Source organism: Macrobrachium rosenbergii, chromosome 2 (genome assembly GCF_040412425.1).
Source record: "Macrobrachium rosenbergii isolate ZJJX-2024 chromosome 2, ASM4041242v1, whole genome shotgun sequence".
Classification (NCBI taxonomy): Eukaryota; Metazoa; Arthropoda; class Malacostraca; order Decapoda; family Palaemonidae; genus Macrobrachium; species Macrobrachium rosenbergii.
The window spans coordinates 52,458,036-52,469,270 of record NC_089742.1 but is presented as its reverse complement, the minus strand read 5'-3'; the positions used below and the strand labels follow the sequence as shown (position 1 = coordinate 52,469,270).

The 11,235-nt window shown below is 38.2% G+C and overlaps 1 protein-coding gene across 1 annotated transcript in view; it reads left to right on the top strand.

The window, feature by feature from the left end:
- The window catches only part of L (zinc finger protein Lobe), a 792,548-nt gene that overhangs the window by 35,286 nt on the left and 746,027 nt on the right, over positions 1–11,235 (top strand). Inside the window, exon 2 of the mRNA XM_067117901.1 lies at positions 8,038–8,121. The gene's annotated coding sequence lies outside the window, so the exon portion shown is untranslated. The remainder of the gene's footprint in view (positions 1–8,037; positions 8,122–11,235) is intronic.

The window sequence follows — 11,235 nt, the reverse complement described above, 5'->3', positions numbered from 1 at the left end:
AATAATCTTGTCCTGTGTTGGCAGAGATTATCCTTTGGATGAGGTCTCTCCTTTATAATATTATGACATGGAATCAGAATTGAGATTTTCGTTAAATATCTTCGGTACTTATATTTGAAGGGATATCCAAGAATTATTATCACATGAAGTTACGTGAGTGGAATTAGCCTAATAGTAAGCGTTTACTTTGGCTCCGGGTGCTAGATACTTGGTATCAAGAACTATCATCGTTCGGCAATACCATAAGGAAAGGCAAAACGTGTGTTGACTGATAAAAATATTTGACCTGAGCAAATACTGTAGACGAGTTGCTTTCTTTTCGTAGTTAGAAAACTGGTAATCAGATATGTTGCTACTAATCACAGGTTTTCTTGACTCTGTTGTCGTTGAGCTCGAGATATTCTCTTTAGATGGAAACCGAGGTCCATGTGAAGATTGGGCATTCGTAGCTTTTTTTAGTTTTCTGAAAAGAAAACTATTGTGCCGGCTTTGTCTGTCCGTCCGCACTTTTTCTGTCGACACTTTTTCCGTCCGCCCTCAGATCTGAAAAACTACTGAGGCTAGAGGGCTGCAAATGAGTATGTTGATCATCCGCCCTCTAATCACCAAACATACCAAATTGCAGCCTCTAACCTCAGTATTTTTTTTTTTTATTCTATTTAAGGTTAAAGTTAGCCATAATCGTCCGTCTGGCAGCGATATAGGACAGGCCACCACTGGGCCGTGGTTAAAGTTTCATGGGCCGCGGGTCATACAGCATTATACTAAGACCACCGAAAGATAGATCTATTTTCGGTGGCCTTGATTATACGCTGTACAGAAAACTCGATTGCGCCGAAGAAACTTCGGCGCAATTTTTACTTGTTTGTTCTATTGCCCCGTGAAAACAGTTGCTGCATGTGGTATATTTCTATTGACCTAACCTTGGCATTTGTAGAGTTGAAAATATTGGATTCTTACAGAGCTTCCTCCCGTTTACATCATGCCAGTCTGAGTTTTGAATAACCCCTGAGTTCGGTTAACAATCGAAATTAGCTCTATTTTCAAATGGTTGATCCTGGGCTACCCTCTCACCAGTCGACCCAGCTGTAAACGGGTATCACCGTCAGTTGCGCGTCGGAAGAAACTTTCTTATCACAAGCAAACGTGTCAGAAAAGACTTGTGGATTCTAATCCCTTGTTGTGCTGCTCCTGCGATTAGGGGTGAAGGAAGTGTTGTGAAAAAACATTTCATGAATTAATTTTTTAGTTTGTGTGGACATCCTCCATTTGTATGACATTGTAGATTTGAGTAAATTCCTTTGTCATGAACCCCAGGTAATTTCAGAACATTTAGATAGGCCTCTGACCTCCGTAGAAATCAGCGTATGTGATTTTATACCTGTCAAATTTGTAAGTCAAAAAAATATTGTTTTAGCATATCGTAAATTAATTTACGCTTGCGCGCCTGGTACGAGACGGTCCATTCCATTTGATCTAAACATCAGACAGCCATCTTCATACGGTGCGTAGATCATATTAAACGCAATGGGATCAAAGATACACTTTCATTAAAGTAAACGATATTATGTATGTATGTATGTATGTATGTATGTATGTATGAAAGCAGGTCGAAATGACGAGGCGAGAGGAGCGGCCAATTTGATGCTTTTGGGTTGTGGGGGACGGGGCGGGGTGGCGAGGGAATTAAATGTGACTTTCCCATTCTGAAACGCGCTGGCAGCCCTTTGGGAATGCGTCGACTGCAGAATTTCCACCTTTTAGGCACACTTGGGAAGTAAGCTCCCCCAGTTAGAGTACACCTGCTAATTCTTGAAGCGGGAAAAATCCTCAGAAATGATTTCGAGAATGAAAAAGACTCTTGGATGCAGTTTACCTGAGAGAGAGAGAGAGAGAGAGAGAGAGAGAGAGAGAGAGAGAGAGAGAGAGAGAGAGAGAGAGAGAGTGGAAGTACACCGAATATCATTATTCTTCTCGGCATTTCAAAATGGTTTTATTACGTGTTGCATATGAAAAGGCTCTTTCTGGCTTTGTAAAGTCAGATGCGAGGTGAGCTGATTCTTCTTACGTTTGATGGATGTTTAGATACTGTGACGTGCTTAGTCAGAGCATGTTGTTTGAGAGAGAGAGAGAGAGAGAGAGAGAGAGAGAGAGAGAGAGAGAGAGAGAGAGACTTTTAATATGTAATGCTTCTTCATGGTGAAAATGTGGGGCTTTGTTTTAAAATATTGTGTTTTTAGACTACTCTGTAACATGAAACAAAATAAGATTTTATTCGTTAAGGCAGACATTTTTATTGGTAGCATATGAGATATGTTGCAGCTTTACGGCAAAATGAAGAACAGGAAACCTTGCATCAGAGTGTACAATGCCCATGAACCCCGTAGGGGGTTAGTGCCGTCAGTGCACCTCATGCGGTGCACTGTAGTCATTGCTTAAGGTTCTTTGCGGCGTGCCTTCGGCCCCTTGCTGCAACCCCTTTCGATCCTTTTACTGTACTTCCTTTCATATTCTCTTTCTTCCATCTTACTTTCCTCCCTCTCCTAACAATTGTTTCATTGTGCAACTGCTTTGAGGTTTTCTTCTTGTTACACTTTCAAACCTTTTACAGTAATGTCAATCTCCGTTTCAGTGCCGAGTTGTTCTTCGTTGGGCGAGTGGGTTCCGTTCTCAGCTAGCACTCTACTGGCCGCGAGTTCGAATCTCCGACCGGCCAGTGAGGAATAAGAGGAATTTATTTCTGGTGATAGAAATTCATTTTCTCGTTATAATGTGTTCGGATTCCACAATAGCTGTAGGTCCCGTTGCTAGTAACCAATTTGTTCTTAGCCACGTAAAATAAATCTAACGACCTTCGGGCCAGCCCTGGGAGAGCTGTTAATCAGCTCAGTGGTCTGGTTAAACTAAGGTATACTTAACTTTAGTGCTGAGTTATCTCATAGGTCCCAGTGCTTGGAAAATTTGTCCTGAATTTTGGTGAAAATTTTTTTTTTTTTAATTACTCTTCTTTGCTTATCAGTTTAGTTCAGGCGATGAATGTTTGAAATTTTTGCCTCTGTTGGTGGGGTAGAGTCTAGGGGTCCACATTAGGCCTCTTGTTTCCTTTCTCACCGTACCACCCACGTTGGGGGTAGTGCCGTCAGTGCAACTCAAGCGGTGCACTGTAGGCATTACTTAAGGTTCTTTGCAGCGTCCCTTCGGCCCCTAGCTGCAATCGCTTTCGTTCCTTTTTCTGTGCCTCCTTTCATATTCTCTTCTTCCATCTTACTTTTCACCCTCTTAACAATTGATTCATAGTGCAACTGCGAGGTTTTCCTCCTGTTACACCTTTCATACCTTCTTACTGTTAATTTCCGTTTCAGCGCTGAATGACCTTATAGGTCCCAGTGTTTGGCCTTTGGCCTAAATTCTATGTTTAATTCAATTCAGCTCACGTTACTACAATTATTATACTCCTTTTGGGTTCGGTCCATACTGACATGAGACCTCTTTAATGTAAAGCAACTAACCAAATGGCGTATTTTAAATGTCTACAGATGAAGTGTTCCTTTTTAAAAGATTCGTTCGTTACGCTTCAGTTTTTAAGGAGTTTTTTTTTTGTTACATTAAAAAAAATATTAATATAACTACTCTTATTTCTTAATCGTAGCGGTAGAAGTGGCAGTAGAAATATATTCCTGATTATACATTGTTAAGGGGGTAAAAATATATCATTATGGTTCATGTTTTTTTTTAGTTTTTAGGAAATTTATAGCTCTTAATATCCTTCATGGTTTTTTTGTGGTGTAGTTTTTATTGTTAAACGGTTTTTGAAGTACGTTTCATAATATAGCAACTGTGGTCAGTATTTTCATTGACCTTCGTGTTTGCTCGTGACCTCGATTTGGTATCGTTATAATGACAGTTTTAGTTTTCTGTCAAAGAAAACTCTTGTGCCGGCTTTGTCTGTCCGCCCGCACTTTTCTGTCCACACTTTTTTCTGTCCGCACTTTTTCTGTCCACACTTTTTCTGTCGGCACTTTTTTGTGCCCGCACTTTTTCTGTCCGCACTTTTTTCTCTTCATACTTTTCTGTCCGCACTTTTTTCTGTCCGCACTTTTTCTGTCCACACTTTTTCTGTCGGCACTTTTTGTGCCCGCACTTTTCTGTCCGATGTCAGACCTAACTATTATTGTTAGAGGGCTGCAAATTGGTATGTTGGTCATCCACCCTCCAATCATCAAACATACCAAATTGCAGCCTCTAGCCTCAGTATCTTTTATTTTATTTTATTTAAGGTTAAAGTTAGCCTTAATCGTGCATCTGGCAACGATATAGGTCAGGACACCACCGGGCCGTGGTTAAAGATTCATGGGCCGCGGCTCGTACAGCATTATATCAAGACCACCGAAAGATAGATCTATTTTCGGTGGCCTTGATTATACGCTGTACAGAAAACTCGATTGCTCCGAAGAAACTTAGGTGCATTTTTTTTACTTGTTTACTGTTGTTGTACATTTGATTTGCCATCTTTTTTGTGATTTGTCATACTGAACCAATTTTCGCCCTGAGCATGAAGACTTCAGCTGAAAATTGTAGATATTGGATTTGATATTGGTGTCACAGTAAACATTGCAATGCAATGCATTACTGCCCTGATACTGTTCTCCTTGCATTTTAATGCATTTTTATCTGTTTATTAATTTCTTAATTTATTTTTTCTCTTTCAGTAATTGAGATTTCCTCTTTCTGTATTTCCCTTTGCCTCTTCTTACTTCTTCCTAATGTTCTCCATCTTCTTTGGAAGCTTGAATTCCAAGTAGTAGCCCTTGTGGGCTTGTTCCATATGAATAGGTTTCATCTTCCTAGTAATAATAATAATAATAATAATAATAATAATAATAATAATAATAATAATAATAGTAATAATATTTACATGTGCTAACCGGTCATATTTTATTACCATCTTATCTTTATTTTCATCACATAAAGCTCCTTTGTTTGCCTTTATAAATTTCTTTGAATTCACCTTCAGTCGTACAAGTGTCATTTGCTTGAATTAAAGTTCGGAGAGGAATCCTGAATTTTGATGGGTACCCGCAGGACTTACAATATTAATATAAATGTACGTTTTTGTGTGGCGTTCACCTTATCCGGTCAAGTCTTTCTAAAATCCTTTAATGTCCAAGTGTCCTTGAAGTCTTGCAGTCTTCATTTGCCTCAGATATCCTTTCATGTTCATTTTCTAGAGTCCTTTAAAGTTCAAATGTTTTATTTAAGGTCATTTAATATTTATTTAAAGCCGTTCAGTATTCAGTTGTTTTGGAAGCCCTTTGATGTTCAGCCACATTGAATACCTTTCATGTGTTTCATATGGGCTTTCAATATTTAAAGTGTTCTTCCTGGGCATGATGTTCAGATATTCCAATTATCCTTTGATGTCCAAGCTACGTTAATGAAGCAATTTATTATGGCATGGTCGCAATTGCAAATTTAAGTAACATGTCAGACTGGTTTTCGTTCGTTAGGTAAATTTTCCTCTCGGCATGCTTTGAATACTCTAGTGTGTCTAGATCTTGGTTGCACCTACAGTATTTACAGTAGTTTTCTGTAGATAGAGATAGTATTTGGAGGAATGTTCGGGGAAACACATTACAACGATATGGCTAGATGATTCTAGCACATACATAATTTTAGTATCAGAAGATGGATGGCAGTTCCCAGCGACTGTTTATCACTGAACGCACTTTGCTTTCAAACAGCCAAAATATATGGCACGCGCAAATAGTGAAAATCACCGTTCATCACAGAAGGAAAAAATGATCAGATTTAGAATATTAACTCAAAGGTATATAAACCGTTGGCGTATGTAAATGAGAGCTAAGAACATGTCAGTGGTGGGGAGGAGGAGTGTGGGGCGTCAGCGGATCAGATGGATGGATGGGGGAGGGATATGGGAAAGTGAGGGGGACGGCGGGGGTGGGGGAGGGGAGATGCAAGGAATAGAAATAGATGGAGAAAGTTGACTCGAGCGGCCGACCCTGACATACAGTGGAATTAATAAGGTCGAAAGAAGAAGAAGTATGTAAATGATCCTGGCATGACACACACGTTGTTCTAACATAGCTCAAGTATAAAACTGTATTCATCTTTAATAAATATAAATGAAAAATAAAGGTACGTTTTTTAATTAAAAAAAAAGAGGATCAGTCGTCGTTAAAGTCTTGCGAGGTCACAATGTAATAGCATGACTTTTTACACATTAAAAAAAATGTTTGACTTTCTGGTTTGCTTAAGCAGTTAGTTTGAGGTTTATAAGGATACATCATATGCATCACTCTGTACAATCATTATGATAAGAAGAACAAATCTGAGAACATCATTCACTATAACTAGATCGCGAGCTAGGAATTTATAAACTAGAGAGTGACAATGACAAAATAGGACATTCGATTGAAAAATCAAAGGAATTCATCCAAAAACGACAAAATGTTATCCCTTTGGTACTGTCTGTTTTCGTTTTTGAGTTGGTTTACTTTTTTTCCTCTCTTTTTTTTTGGACAAAACTTACCGCCTGATCCTTTGTGCCAGCTTGATTCCTGAGGGATTTGGGAACCAAGAGAGATGTATGCAAAAACATCACTTGGACATTGTTTATTGCTCTGCTCACCTTTGTCCTCTCAACTTCCGTTTTTCGGGGGATTTCATGGTGCTTTTACGGAGATCTTTTATGGCAGATTTCAAAGAGCGATTCTCAGTGCCAGTATTGAGGGCAGAGTTAATCTCGGAGATTTTGTGATCGTTTGCGAGTAAATGCGAAAATCATACTCATTTTTGACACGTAGTGTTCCGGGCTGGCACTAAACTTGAAATGTATTGTGTGGAAATACTTATCAAAACTTATTAAAACTAACTGCTAAAACGAGTCAAAATTTTGTTGAAATGTCTTGTGGGGAAGTACTTATTAAAACTTATTAATACTAACTGCTAAAACGAGTCAAAATCTTTTTTGAAATGTCACGTGTGGAAGTACTTATTAAAACTTATTAAAACTAACTTTTAAAAACGAGTAAACAATTTTTGTGTATGTGTAAAAACTCACGTTATTATATGGTGACCTCATAAGACCTTAAAGATACCTGACCCTCTTTTTTTTTTTTTTTTATTAAAAAGCGTACCTTTATTTTTCAGTTATATTCCATTAAAGACGAGCATGTAGATTTATACTCGACTATGTTAGAACAACGCTCATGTCATGCTAGGATCATTTACATACGTCATCGGTTTATAATGTGAAGTACCTTTTTTAAAACTAGTTTTAAGAATGAAGGTAGAATTTATCTTAATATGATATTCTTTGTTCATAAAGCCTGTAGTTCTTTTTTTTTTTATTTTATGTCTGTTATTACAAGCGTTACGATGTTTACGTTGCTTTTCATATCAATGGAAATGTCCTTCGTGACACATGATAGAAATCTTGTAATAATCTACATGACAAAAGTTTTCTTCATTGAGGACAAGATCTGCTCTCTTTTAAAACATTTGTTTTTTACTTTTCCGAAATGCCATTGTTATTTTACTCCGTAGGCCGTAGGGGGCTAGTGCCGTCAGTGCACCTGATGCGGTGCACTGTAGGTATTACTTAAAGGTTCTTTGCAGCGTGCCTTCGGCCCCTGGCTGCCACCCCTTTCGCTCCTTTTACTGTACCTCCTTTAATATTCTCTTTCTTCCAGCTTTCCACCCTCTCCTAACAACTGTTTTATACTGCAGCTGCGAGGTTTTCCTCCCGTTACACCTTTCAAACCTTTTGCTGTCAATTTCCGTTTGAGTGCTGAATGACCTCATTAGCCCCAGTGCCTGGCCTTCGGCCTAAATTCTATATTCAGTTCAATTCCTGTCATTTTAAATTAAACAATGACTCTCAGTCCCAAAACACCAGTAAATGTTAAAAGTTTTATTTGTGATTCTCTGCATCTTTTAATGTAACTATCAGACAGGAAAATTTTAATCATGACTTGCAATCAGAAAATGATGATCAACTCAAATTTCTCTTTCCAGGAGAGGAGTGGGAAGAAGGGGACGAAGAGGAAGAAGAGGAGGGCGAGGAGAAGGAGCTGGAAGAAGAAACAACGAATTCTGCAGGTAAGTGATGCATTGAATAGGAAATTAATGATCGCTTCTTTGCATGGGTCACAATATTCGCGTTTCCTTCCGGTCGGTGACGTGAAAAAAAATGTTATTACCATTCGGTTATTTGGTAATGAATTTTTGTTGTTGTATTGCTACTACTGCTGCTATTATTATTATTATTATTATTATTATTATTATTATTATTATTATTATTATTATTATTATTAGTTTTCTGTAAAATAAAACTATTGTGCCGGTTTCGACCGTCCGTCCGCACTTTTTCTGTCCGCCCCAGATCTGAAAAAAACTGTTGGGCTGAGGCTGCAAATTGGCATGTTGATCATCCACTCTCCAATCATTAAACATACCAAATTGCAGCCCTCTAACCTCAGTAATTTTTATTTATTTAAGATTAAAGTTAGCCACAATCGTGCTTGGCAACGATATAGGATAGGCCAGCACCGCCCGTGGTTAAAGTTCTTCATGGGCCGCGGCTCATGCAGCATTATACTGAGCCTTGATTATACGCTGTAGCGGCTGTAACAGAGGGGTTGATTGCGCCGAAGAAACTTGCGCATTTTTTACTTATTATTATTATTATTATTATTATTATTATTATTATTATTATTATTATTATTATTATTATTATTATTATTATCATCCCAGATTTTGATGAAGCTCGGTATGTAGGTGCCTGGTGACCTGTCGTTTTATTTTCCCAAATATTTTTTGCCTCGAAGTATTTTTCAAAGTTACAGGTTAATTTGAAGGTCAAAATTTTAGAAATAATATTTATAGGTCTCCTAAACTAAGATAAATATAGGTGTCTGGTCTTTCAGGAGACGTTTATAGGTCTGTTTAGAGGTCACATTTCATTTTTCACTTATTTTTATGAAAATTGATAGAGAAAAATCTTAGACATTTTTTTGCATGTTCCCCAGATATGTTTGACCTTGATCTAAATGCAAGAGCCAAGATTAGTTTCAAGGTCAGCATTTATCTTTTTTTTTTTTTTGACTGATGAAAACTGTTACCTAACCTTTACCTCAACCTTGACCTACATTTCAAGATCCCAGATCAGGTTCAAGATCGACATTGATTTCCTTCCCCGTAGGGGGTTAGTGCCATCATTTCACCTCATTTGGTGCACTGTAGGCATTACTTAAGGTTCTTTGCAGCGTCCCTTCGGCCCCTAGCTGCAACCCCTTTCATATCTTTTACTGTACCTCCATTCATATTCTCTTTCTTCCATCTTGCTATCCACCCTCTCTTAACAATTGTTTCATAGTGCAACTGCGAGGTTTTCCTCCAGTTACACCTTTCAAACCTATCTACTCTCAGTTTCCTTTCCAGCGCTGAATGACCTCAAAGGTCCCAGTGCTTGGCCTTTGGCCTAAACTCTCTATTCCATTCCATTCCAACTGGAAAACTACGTTGTAACTTGAGCTTAACACCAATTATTTTGCAAGAATTATTGCTATGCATCAATTTAAAAAACAATCATCTTAAAGTTTGTAAAAGATGGTTATTCCAAAGTCTATAAGATGACAACACCTGATGATTGAATCATCCACTCCCTTTTGATGAAACTTGGGAGTGATGTATGATTGGAACCGATGATGATTACTTATCACAAACTTTTATCTTGACTTAGTTGTAAGGTCAGAGGTCAATTAAAAAGCTAAAATTTTATTTTCTGCTGTAGGTTAAGCTTGGTAATTATTTCCCCCAATTATAATATACGTTTTTACCTCGACCCACTTAAAGGTTAGGTAATTTTGAACCCAGAATGTTAGCATTTTTAGTTTTCAGATTTTAAAAACTACTGAGGCTAGAGGGCTGCAAGTTGGTATGTTGATCAGCCACCCTCCAGTCATCAAACATAACAAATTGCAGCCCTCTTGCCTTAGTGGCTTTTATTTGATTTAAGATTAAAGTTAACCATAATCGTGCATCAGGCAACGATATAGAACTTGCCACCACCGGGCCGTGGTTAAAGTTTCATGGGCCGCGGCTCACACAGCATTATACCAAGACCACCGAAAGATAGATCTGTTCTCAGTGGCATTGATTATACGCTGTACAGAACACTCGATTGCCCAAAAGAAACTTCGACGCATTTTTTACTTGTTTTTCCCTGTATCTTAGAACCATGACAGTCTGGGGTCTTGGGCCTTCAGACATTTCTTCAGGATACCTAATGATTAATTTCAGAGAGACAAACAGCATCCTTTAGAGTGTTCGTTATTGCATCCCCTGTAGGCCTTTTGCTCGTTTTTTCGTAAAAAAAAAACTATTTTTCTTATAATCATCTCTGTTAATTTTTGAAAATAATATTTTGACAGAAAGTATTACAAGGTGACGTCACAGAGTTTTAATATTCATATACTGCGGTGATCACTTAAGCCAAGTAAGTTAGCATCGTTGTAACTTGTTCACTGAACTAAAATTTCTTTCATCGTTCTATCTTAGTCTTTCCTTCATACCTTGATACTGTTTGAGTATTCCCAATAACGAAGACTTTGTTATCCTTTATTTAATCGCTCATATACTTCGCTCACTATAGGGTTCCTGTCTGTAGGCATTACTTAAGGGTCTTTGCAGCGTCCCTTCGGCCCCTAGCTACAACCCCTTTCATACCTTTTACTGTACCTCCTTTCATATTATCTTTCTTCCATCTTCCTGTCCAGCCTCTCATGAAAATTGTTTCATAGTACAACTGCGAGGTTTTCCTCCTGTTACACCTTGAAAACCTCCTTTACTCTCAATTCCCCTTTCAGCGCTGAATGACCTCATAGGTCCCAGTGCTTGGCCTTTGGCCTAAATTTTATATTTCAGCTGAAATTCCAGGGATCCTGTTTACCTCCTGTGAAATTCTCCTTCTTACCTTCACCAAAATTCTTGTGCCACCTGACTATGATTCTTGGTATATCTTTTATCTTTTCTCTACTGTCTTGAAAATTAAAGGTAAACTGGATACGCGATTCTTCGTTCCCATGTTCTTGAATAACAGGAATGAACGTTTTTGATGGATCCTGTTCAAAGCTATTGGACGTCCCGTCTGCCATTTTCCCCACCGGGATGCACTTTATGCTCTTGACGACAATGGCTGATTTGCCATTTTCC